The following is a 10,112-nucleotide window of genomic DNA, read 5'->3' as shown; positions in this document are numbered from 1 at the left end:
TTTCTGATGAATTTGATTGGCTGTACCGGACAGACGGTTATGAGGATCAAAATTCCTTTGATAACTTTTGTGAGGCTTGGTCTGAAGATCATCTCTGGTGATTTTGAAGAAGATATGACAAAAATTGTAGGAGGAGTAGGCTTTCAAAGGTTTTTGATAAAACCGGAAATGGCGGGAAATCTATATAACCGGAAATTAACGCCATGGTGTGCGTTGAACTCGGCTTGATCCAGGGAATCCAATGGTACCTCATTTTTGAAAATGAGTCATACGGTTCAAAAGTTGCGTGTGTAAACACAAGTCCAACTTTGACCCATTGGTGGCGCTAGAGTGGTCTAATGGGAGACATGAAACTTGGTGTAGGTATAGAAGAAACTGTCCTTAATGAGTGTGCCAAATTTCACAAAAAGTTGTCGATGGGGTCTAGGGGCTGCCATTGACTCCCATGGTACAAGAATTACAAATAATAAAACCACCAATAACAATAGGTTTCCTCCTTACGGAGGAATCCTAAATATAGCTGCAAGCAGCAATGGAGGGGCCAAGCAGTCCAGAGCAGGACATGGCCTCCATAGCACTTGCGCAACAATTAAGTCACAATAACCTGTTGCACTCATGCAACACACCAAGTTTGGTTGAAATATATGTTTGCGTTCAAGAGTACTGAGAGTTCAAAGTTATTTTTCTGGTATAACACTGCAGGCCTCCTCTGCTCCTCGTGGGAACGATGGAACCCAAGTTTGGTGACAATCGCACGAATGGTTGCTGAGATAGGCTCTTGCGTCTCGTTTGGCGGCTTCGCCGCTGCCTGAGTGTATGACACTTACATAATTGTGTGGGCAATATAGAATAGCAGACAGATATAAATGTATTGTTTAAAAGTTATGACCATTCTAGTGATAAATGAGAAAACAGGCTAAAGCATTTAGAATGTCAAGATTCATTTCACATGACCACTTCTCAAATACCTTTGCATACAATAAATTGCATCTGAAAATAACGGACACCACCACTGAAATATGCATTTTATGTGTTCAATAAAACACACACTTTATTTGTTTTGAACATTAAACTGTGAGGGGAATGATATCTCAGCAAAACATACAACAACAAACTTTCAAACTATCTACTGTAAATCATTTTTTTTATAAATAACTGCGAAGCAGAAGATATATTTAAATGCATAAACTCAACTGCAATCCCTGTTGAGAGAAGAGAGGGAGAAGACAGGGAGATAAAGAGGCAGGGGGAAGACAACACCAATAAACACATCCTTTTTCATCTACGCCTTGTCGCGATACTGGTCACACTCAGATGACTGCCAAAACTGAAAACAGTTCCTATTGCAAAGCAAGCAAAGTCGTTTGCCATTACATTTCGGCGCGCAAGAAACTACTTTTGTTTTATTTTCAGTCCTATTTTTACGATTAGCATAGCCAGGCAGTGGTTCTCAAACCTGTCCTCAAATACCACCTGTTCTGCATGTTTTAGATGTTTCCCTGCTCCAACACACCTGATTCAAATGCATGTTTGTTACCAGGCTTCTACAGAGCTAGATAACGACCCATTTATTTGAATCAGGTGTGTTGGAGCAGGAAAACATCTCATATGCAGGACAGGTGGTACCTGAGGACCGGTTTGAGAACCACTGTGTTACAGGATGTTTTCCATTCTAGGGAATATGGGTTGTGTGAAGTGACGACAAAGGAGGGACTACAGGTTTTAGCATAATAATCTGATTATTATGAGTATTAGTCTTATGGGAAACAGAAACAAATAATATACATTGATACATACCCAGATGATGTTCCTGGCTGGGTATCAGGTTCAATCTCATTTTTCCATCTCGTCCTGGTCTTCCTCCAGCAGTTCCTGGTTCAGTAGATCCTCCTCCTGTGTGCTGGTAATCAACAGTCAGCTGCCTCCTCCTCTTGCAGCGATAGTCTTCCTTCACCTCTACAACAGAAAAAAATCAAATTGGTAGCCTGCAGTGTGTTCTTCCCAAATCCGATAAACCATAATGTTGAACTGTGGACAGCCCTTTCACACCTTCCTTGCGAATAGTAAGATACAAACATCCTAAAATCATGTCTGTATGATGGATGGGTATAGCTATCTGCAAAAATATAGAAGGATGTTTCATGACATGAGAAAATCAACAAGCTAAACTTATCCAACTACAGTAGCACACCAGTTTCCAGGCAGTTCTGAACCTACCTATCCCAACCTAAGGCAAATGTACGGAAGCAACAACATTGGCCCAAAACGTTACTGATGTTTAGCTAAAATATGACATAGTATTGCTAGTAACTATTTACTTCACACACACACACAAAAAGTTGATATAAGAAGAGATTTGCTGCTTGCCTGTCAACAAGCACCGATTGGGTGACGTCGAAAAACTAACTAGCAGCGTAGTTACTCCTCCGCGTAACTACCAAGGTTTTACTATATTCCACAATCGACTAAATTGCCCCAAAAAGGTATAAATATTTAGCTTAAAGTGTACATGGTGGTCCTAGCTAATGTTTATTATCCAGGTTTCCCAAAATTAGCTAAATTGTTTTTCTTTTTGCTCACGTCACTCCAGTCCTACTGTAGTTCTACAAATAAATGCTTCGTAACTAAAAACGTTTGACTTTTAATTTGAACAATGTTGACAATATTGATAACACATGTGAAGAAACTTGTCTTACCTCGTATGATCGACTTAGTTTTCAAAATGAAGCAGTAAATCCAGCTCTTGCGGTAATCTTATACCATACCATAGATATCCTATATGTCTGTGCGGTCAGAAATAGGACTCTACCAGCAGTTTCAAAAACGTGTTTGTTTGGTTGCCACGGTGATTGTGCAGCTAGGATTGCTAACAAGCTGGGCAGACAGAATAATATACATTTACCTAGCATCCACACCTCAAACAAGTTAACCTAGACGCAAAACTATAAGTCCAATCAAAAAAATGAGGATATTTTCCGAGACCCAAGACTCTGCCGAAACCAGAGATGTCCTTTATATGTCTGTGCGGACAGAAATACGACTCTACTGGCAGTTTAGAAATCGTCATCCTTGTGCTTTGTCTGAGAAATGTGTCACTAGATTTGCATTGGTCTCTAACGTGTTTGTTTGGTTGCCACGGTGATGGTGCAGCTATGATTGCTAACAAGCTTGGCAGAGAGAATAATATACGTTTACCTAGCATCCACACCTCAAACAAGTTAACCTAGACGCAAAACTATAAGTCCAATCAAAAAAATGAGGATATTTTCCGAGACCCAAGACTCTGCCGAAACCAGAGATGTCCTTTATATGTCTGTGCGGACAGAAATACGACTCTACTGGCAGTTTAGAAATCGTCATCCTTGTGCTTTGTCTGAGAAATGTGTCACTAGATTTGCATTGGTCTCTATGGGGCGAGAGTTGGACTTTGTCTCGCTTTTGTGGGGCTCTGAAAAAATGTGTAAGTCTGTTGGATTCCACAGACAACTGTCTACGACCAACACATAATTAGCTATCTATTGATCCAAAAATGAAGCATGAAGAGTGAAAATTGTGGCAATGCTGGCAAACTAGAAATACTTTTTGAAACTGATTTCGAAGCTCCCCTCCACTCTAAGCGTTTCAGTCAGCACTCTAGACTCTCACATAGACACCCATGTAAATCTCAGAAACGGTTTGAAAAACTAATGAAACATAATCAGTGATATTAAAAAAAGTTGAAAATATATCAAAAGGCTGAATTACAGAAAAAATTGTTTAGGGTTTTGTCAACATTTTAAAGTTTAAATGGTGGCTGTAGCTGAAAGATTGAGGAAGAAGAACGTTGAAGAAGTTTAAGAGGATTGAGAGGATTTGAGAAAAAAAAACCATGTTAAAAATATGATGAATATTGATATTTTCCATGAAATCCAAAATGGCGGCCGCGTCAATTCGGTTATTATGAAAAGTTATCAATGGCCAGGCTTGATATCTCACAAGACATCAAGAGACAAAAAATTACTTTATTAAGGTAAACACTTCAACAGTTATTAGCCAAAACACGTTTATGCTTCCGGCCACGCCCCCTTTTAGTCACATGACACCATTTTTGGAGAACATCCTTAGAATAAAGTTCCGAGTAGGCGTACCAACTTTGGTGTCACTGCTTCAAAGAACTGCTGAGATATGGCTTCACTTCCTGTTTGGCGGCTTTTCTGCAGAATTTGATTGGCTGTACCGGACAAACGGTTTTGAAAATCAAATATCCTTCGATAACTTTTGTGAGGCTTGGTCTGAAGATCATATCTGGTAATTTTGAAGAAGATTTGACAAAATTTGTAGGAGGAGTAGGCTTTTAAAGGTTTTTGATAAAACCGGAAATAGCGGAAAATCTATATAACCGGAAATTGACGCCATGGTGTGCATTGCACTCGGCTTGATCCAGGGAATCCAATGGTACCTCATTTTTGAAAATGGGACATACGGTTCAAAAGTTGCGTGTGTAAACACAACTCCAACTTTGACCCGTTGGTGGCGCTAGAGTGCCAAAGTATGGGACATGAAACTTTGTGACTTGGACCAGGGGACTGTCCCTAATGAGTGTGCCAAATTTCACAACTTTCGACCAAGCGCTTCTAGGGCCTGCCATAGACACCCAGTCTTAAGAATAATAATAATAATAATAATAATAATAATAATACTACCAATTACAATAGGTGCCTCGCAGCTTCGCTGCTTGGCCCCTAAATATAACTGCAAGCAGTAATGGCGGATTCCTCCAAACACTGCGAACCATTGAAAAATGTTTATTTTTGACAAATTGTAACTGTATAGAAAAATGTATGCTGCAGAATTACCAATGGCATACCAAATCTGAAATGCAATACCATCAAGATCCACAAGGGCCTTTATTTCAAGCCAGTAAGTGAAGGAAGGGGGCTTGGTGAGCTTATCCATTCCAGAAAGCCTTGTATCTTTATGCATTAAGGCGTGGCCTGTAGCGCCACCTATGGGTAATGGTGGGACATTTGTGGTGTGGTAGTTACTCTTGGCCTATACTATTAATGTTTCAGGATTTTAAAAACTTTTTACCATTGCATATAAAATCGGAAATGCAATACCAACAGGATCCACATGGGCTTTGGGTAAAGTGTGGTAGTTACTCTTGGCCTGTACTGTCAATGTGTCAGGATTTGGAGACCTTTTTACTATTGCATACAAAGTAGGAAATGCAATGACACCAAGGTCCTCAAGGGCCTATGCTGATATTCAAGGAATGAGTGGGGGCTTGGTCAGCCCACACAGTCCTGATATGTTGCGTGTGTGTCTTGCCAAGCCCGCGCGTGTCAAGGGAAGAATGAGTGTGTGAGAATTTGGAGCATACGCGGGGAGGAGCAGGGGACACATTTCATTGTAAATTTCCCTAGAAATTAGCCAAGCATGCATGTTTCAAAGATTCACCAAAAATCGACCTTTCATGTTTGAGTCAACTTTTTCTCAGATTTGTGTACTAAACATTCTCAAGAGTCTTCATATGAACTTATTTGACTGGCTTACGTGTAAAGCATTGCGAACCATTGAAAAATGTATTTTCTTGACAAATTGTAACTGTATAGAAAAATCAATGCTGCAGAATTTCCAATGGGATACCAAATCTGAAATGCAATAACATCAAGATCCACAAGGGCCTTTATTTCAAGCCAAGAAGTGAAGCGCTTTAATCTTCACAAGAAGTGAAGTGCTTTGTGCTTTAGGGCGTGGCCTGTAGCGACACCTATTGGTAATGGTGGGCCATTTGTGGTGTGGTAGTTACTCTTGGCCTATACTATCAATGTTTCAGGATGTTTTTAACTTTTTACCATTGCATACAAAATCGGAAATGCAATACCAACAAGATCCACATGGGCTTTTGTTAAAGTGTTGTTGTTACTGTTGGCCTTTACTATCAATGTTTCAGGATTTGGAGAACTTTTTACCATGGCAAACAAAATCTGAAATGCAATACCATCAAGATCCACCAGGCCTTTGCAAAAGACCAAGGAATGAGTGGGGGCTTGGTAAGCCCACACTCTCCTGAAATGTTGCGTGTGCGTCTTGCCAAGCCCGCGCGTGTGTCAAGGGAAGACCTATGGGTAATAGTGGGCCATTTGTGGTGTGGTAGTTACTCTTGGTCTATACTATCAATGTTTCAGAATTTGTATAACTTTTTACCATTGCATGCAAAATCGGAAATGCAATACCAACAAGATCCACATGGGCTTTTGTTAAAGTGTTTCTCGGCCTACACTATCAATGTTTCAGGATTTGAGACCTTTTTACCATTGCATACAAAATCGGAAATGCAATACCATCAAGAGCCACATGGGCCTTTGCTAAAGACCAAGGAATGAGTGGGGGCTTGGTCAGCCCACACTCTCCTGAAATGTTGCGTGTGCGTCTTGGTGTGTCAAGGGAAGGCTGAGTGAGTGTGAGATTTTGGAGCACGCGCGGGGAGGAGCAGGGGAGACATTCATTGGAAATTTGCCTAGAAATTAGCCAAGCAAGCATGTTTCAAATATTCACCAAAAATCGACCTTTCATCTTACAGTCAACTTTTTCACAGATTTGTGTTATGAACATTCTCAAGAGTCTTCATATGAACTTGTGATTGAATCAGAGTATCAGTTTTTGACTGGCTGATGTGTAAAGCATTATTTTAGCGTTAGCGATAAGTTCAATTTGCTTTATATCAATCATTTTTTGAGATATGAATTTGCCTTTGCACATGGTAACATGTTGTAGTGTCTTCCTCCGATCTACCAAGTTTAGTGTTGATATCTCAAAGATTTGCTGAGACATGACTTCACATCCTGTTTGGCGGCTTTTCTGATGAATTTGATTGGCTGTACCGGACAGACGGTTATGAGGATCAAAATTCCTTTGATAACTTTTGTGAGGCTTGGTCTGAAGATCATCTCTGGTGATTTTGAAGAAGATATGACAAAAATTGTAGGAGGAGTAGGCTTTCAAAGGTTTTTGATAAAACCGGAAATGGCGGGAAATCTATATAACCGGAAATTAACGCCATGGTGTGCGTTGAACTCGGCTTGATCCAGGGAATCCAATGGTACCTCATTTTTGAAAATGAGTCATACGGTTCAAAAGTTGCGTGTGTAAACACAAGTCCAACTTTGACCCATTGGTGGCGCTAGAGTGGTCTAATGGGAGACATGAAACTTGGTGTAGGTATAGAAGAAACTGTCCTTAATGAGTGTGCCAAATTTCACAAAAAGTTGTCGATGGGGTCTAGGGGCTGCCATTGACTCCCATGGTACAAGAATTACAAATAAATATAGCTGCAAGCAGCAATGGAGGGGCCAAGCAGTCCAGAGCAGGACATGGCCTCCATAGCACTTGCACAACAATTAAGTCACAATAACCTGTTGCACTCATGCAACACACCTAGTTTGGTTGAAATATCTGTTTGCGTTCCAAAGTACTGAGTGTTCAAAGTGTTTTTTTCTGGTATAACACCACAGGCCTCCTCTGCTCCTCGTGGGAACGATGGAACCCAAGTTTGGTGACAATCGCACAAATGGTTGCTGAGATAGGCTCTTGCGTCTCGTTTGGCGGCTTCGCCGCTGCCTGAGTGTATGACACTTACATAATTGTGTGGTTAATATAGAATAGCAGACAGATATAAATGTATTGTTTAAAAGTTATGACCATTCTAGTGATGAATGAGAAAACAGGCTAAAGCATTTAGAATGTCAAGATTCATTTCACATCACCACTTCTCAAATACCTTTGCATTCAATAAATTGCATCTGAAAATAACGGACACCACCACTGAAATATGCATTTTATGTGTTCAATAAAACACACACTTTATTTGTTTTGAACATTAAACTGTGAGGGGAATGATATCTCAGCAAAACAACAAACTTTCTACTGTAAATATTTTTTTTAATAAATAACTGCAAAGCAGAAGATATATAAATGCATAAACTCAACTGCAATCCCTGTTGAGAAAGGAGAGGGAGAAGACAGGGAGATAAAGAGGCAGGGGGAAGACAACACCAATAAACACATCCTTTTTCATCTACGCCTTGTCGCGATACTGGTCACACTCAGATGACTGCCAAAACGGAAAACAGTTCCTATTGCAAAGCAAGCAAAGTCGTTTGCCATTACATTTCGGCGCGCAAGAAACTACATTTGTTTTATTTTCAGTCCTATTTTTACGATCATAGCCATAGCATAGCCAGGCAGTGGTTCTCAAATCTGTCCTCAAATACCACCTGTTCTGCATGTTTTAGATGTTTCCCTGCTCCAACACACCTGATTCAAATGCATGTTTGTTACCAGGCTTCTACAGAGCTAGATAACGACCCATTTATTTCATCAGGTGTGTTGGAGCAGGAAAACATCTCATATGCAGGACAGGTGGTACCTGAGGACCGATTTGAGAACCACTGTGTTACAGGATTTTTTCCATTCTAGGGAATATGGGTTGTGTGAAGTGACGACAAAGGAGGGACTACAGGTTTTAGCATAATAATCCGATTATTATGAGTATTAGTCTTATGGGAAACAGAAACAAATAATATACATTGATACATACCCAGATGATGTTCCTGGCTGGGTATCAGGTTCAATCTCATTTTTCCATCTCCTCCTCGTCCTGGTCTTCCTCCAGCAGTTCCTGGTTCAGTAGGTCCTCCTCCTGTGTGGTAATCAACAGTCAGCTGCCTCCTCCTCTTGCAGGGATAGTCTTCCTTCACCTCTACAACAGAAAAAAAAAATTAGTAGCCTGCAGTGTGTTCTTCCCAAATCCGATAAACCATAACGTTGAACTGTGGACAGCCCTTTCACACCTTCCTTGCGAATAGTAAGATACAAACATCCTAAAATCACGTCTGTATGATGGATGGGTATAGCTATCTGCAAAAATATAGAAGGATGTTTCATGACATGAGAAAATCAACAAGCTAAACTTATCCAACTGCAGTAGCACACCAGTTTCCAGGCAGTTCTGAACCTACCTATCCCAACCTCAGGCAAATGTACGGAAGCAACAACATTGGCCCAAAAAGTTATTGATCTTTAGCTAAAATATGACATAGTATTGCTAGTAACTATTTACTTCACACACACAAAAAAGTTGATATAAGAAGAGATTTGCTGCTTGCCTGTCAACAAGCACCGATTGGGTGAAGTCGAAAAACTAACTAGCAGCATAGTTACTCCTCCGCGTAACTATCAAGGTTTTACTATATTCCACAATCGGCTAAATTGCCCAAAAAGTTATAAATATTTAGCTTAAAGTGTACATGGTGGTCCTAGCTAATGTTTGTTATCCAGGTTTCCCAAAATTAGCTAAATCGTTCTTCTTTTTGCTCACGTCACTCCAGTCCTAGTTCTACAAATAAATGCTTCGTAACTAAAACATTTGACTTTTAATTTGAACAATGTTGACAATATTGATAACACATGTAAAGAAACTTGTCTTACCTCGTATGATCGACTCAGTTTTCAAAATGAAGCAGTAAATCCAACTCTTGCGGTGATCTTACACCATACCATAGATATCCTTTATATGTCTGTGCGGTCAGAAATAGGACTCTACCAGCAGTTTCAAAAACGTGTTTGTTTTGTTGCCACGGTGATGGTGCAGCTAGGATTGCTAACAAGCTGGGCAGACAGAATAATATACATTTACCTAGCATCCACACCTCAAACAAGTTAACCTAGACGCAAAACTATAAGTCCAATCAAAAAAATGAGGATATTTTCCGAGACCCAAGACTCTGCCGAAACCAGAGATGTCCTTTATATGTCTGTGTGGTCAGAAATACGACTTTACTGGCAGTTTAGAAATCGTCTTCCTTGTGCTTTTTCTGAGAAATGTGTCCCTAGATTTTACATTGGTCTCTAACGTGTTTGTTTGGTTGCCACGGTGATGGTGCAGCTATGATTGCTAACAAGCTTGGCAGAGAGAATAATATACGTTTACCTAGCATCCACACCTCAAACAAGTTAACCTAGACGCAAAACTATAAGTCCAATCAAAAAAATGAGGATATTTTCCGAGACCCAAGACTCTGCCGAAACCAGAGATGTCCTTTATATGTCTGTGCGGACAGAAATACGAC

The 10,112-nt window shown here is 40.2% G+C and overlaps 2 long non-coding RNA genes across 2 annotated transcripts; both read right to left on the bottom strand.

The window, feature by feature from the left end:
- Positions 1-1,020: 1,020 nt before the first annotated feature.
- LOC146245131 (uncharacterized) lies at positions 1,021-3,657 on the bottom strand. The gene is made up of 2 exons (XR_014734567.1): positions 2,697-3,657; positions 1,021-1,956 (listed from the first exon to the last, which is right to left on the bottom strand). It is a non-coding gene; the product is annotated as an uncharacterized LOC146245131 (long non-coding RNA).
- Positions 3,658-7,814: 4,157 nt separating this feature from the next.
- Positions 7,815-9,788, bottom strand: LOC146245130 (uncharacterized). Its single transcript, XR_014734569.1, has 2 exons — positions 9,472-9,788; positions 7,815-8,743 (listed from the first exon to the last, which is right to left on the bottom strand). It is a non-coding gene; the product is annotated as an uncharacterized LOC146245130 (long non-coding RNA).
- Positions 9,789-10,112: the final 324 nt, after the last annotated feature.

The sequence above is a fragment of the Hypomesus nipponensis genome, chromosome 20 (assembly GCF_054491055.1).
Source record: "Hypomesus nipponensis isolate SF chromosome 20, ASM5449105v1, whole genome shotgun sequence".
NCBI classification, from domain to species: domain Eukaryota; kingdom Metazoa; phylum Chordata; class Actinopteri; order Osmeriformes; family Osmeridae; genus Hypomesus; species Hypomesus nipponensis.
The sequence above is the reverse complement of the archived record's forward strand: the minus strand, read 5'-3'. Positions and strand labels throughout refer to the sequence as shown.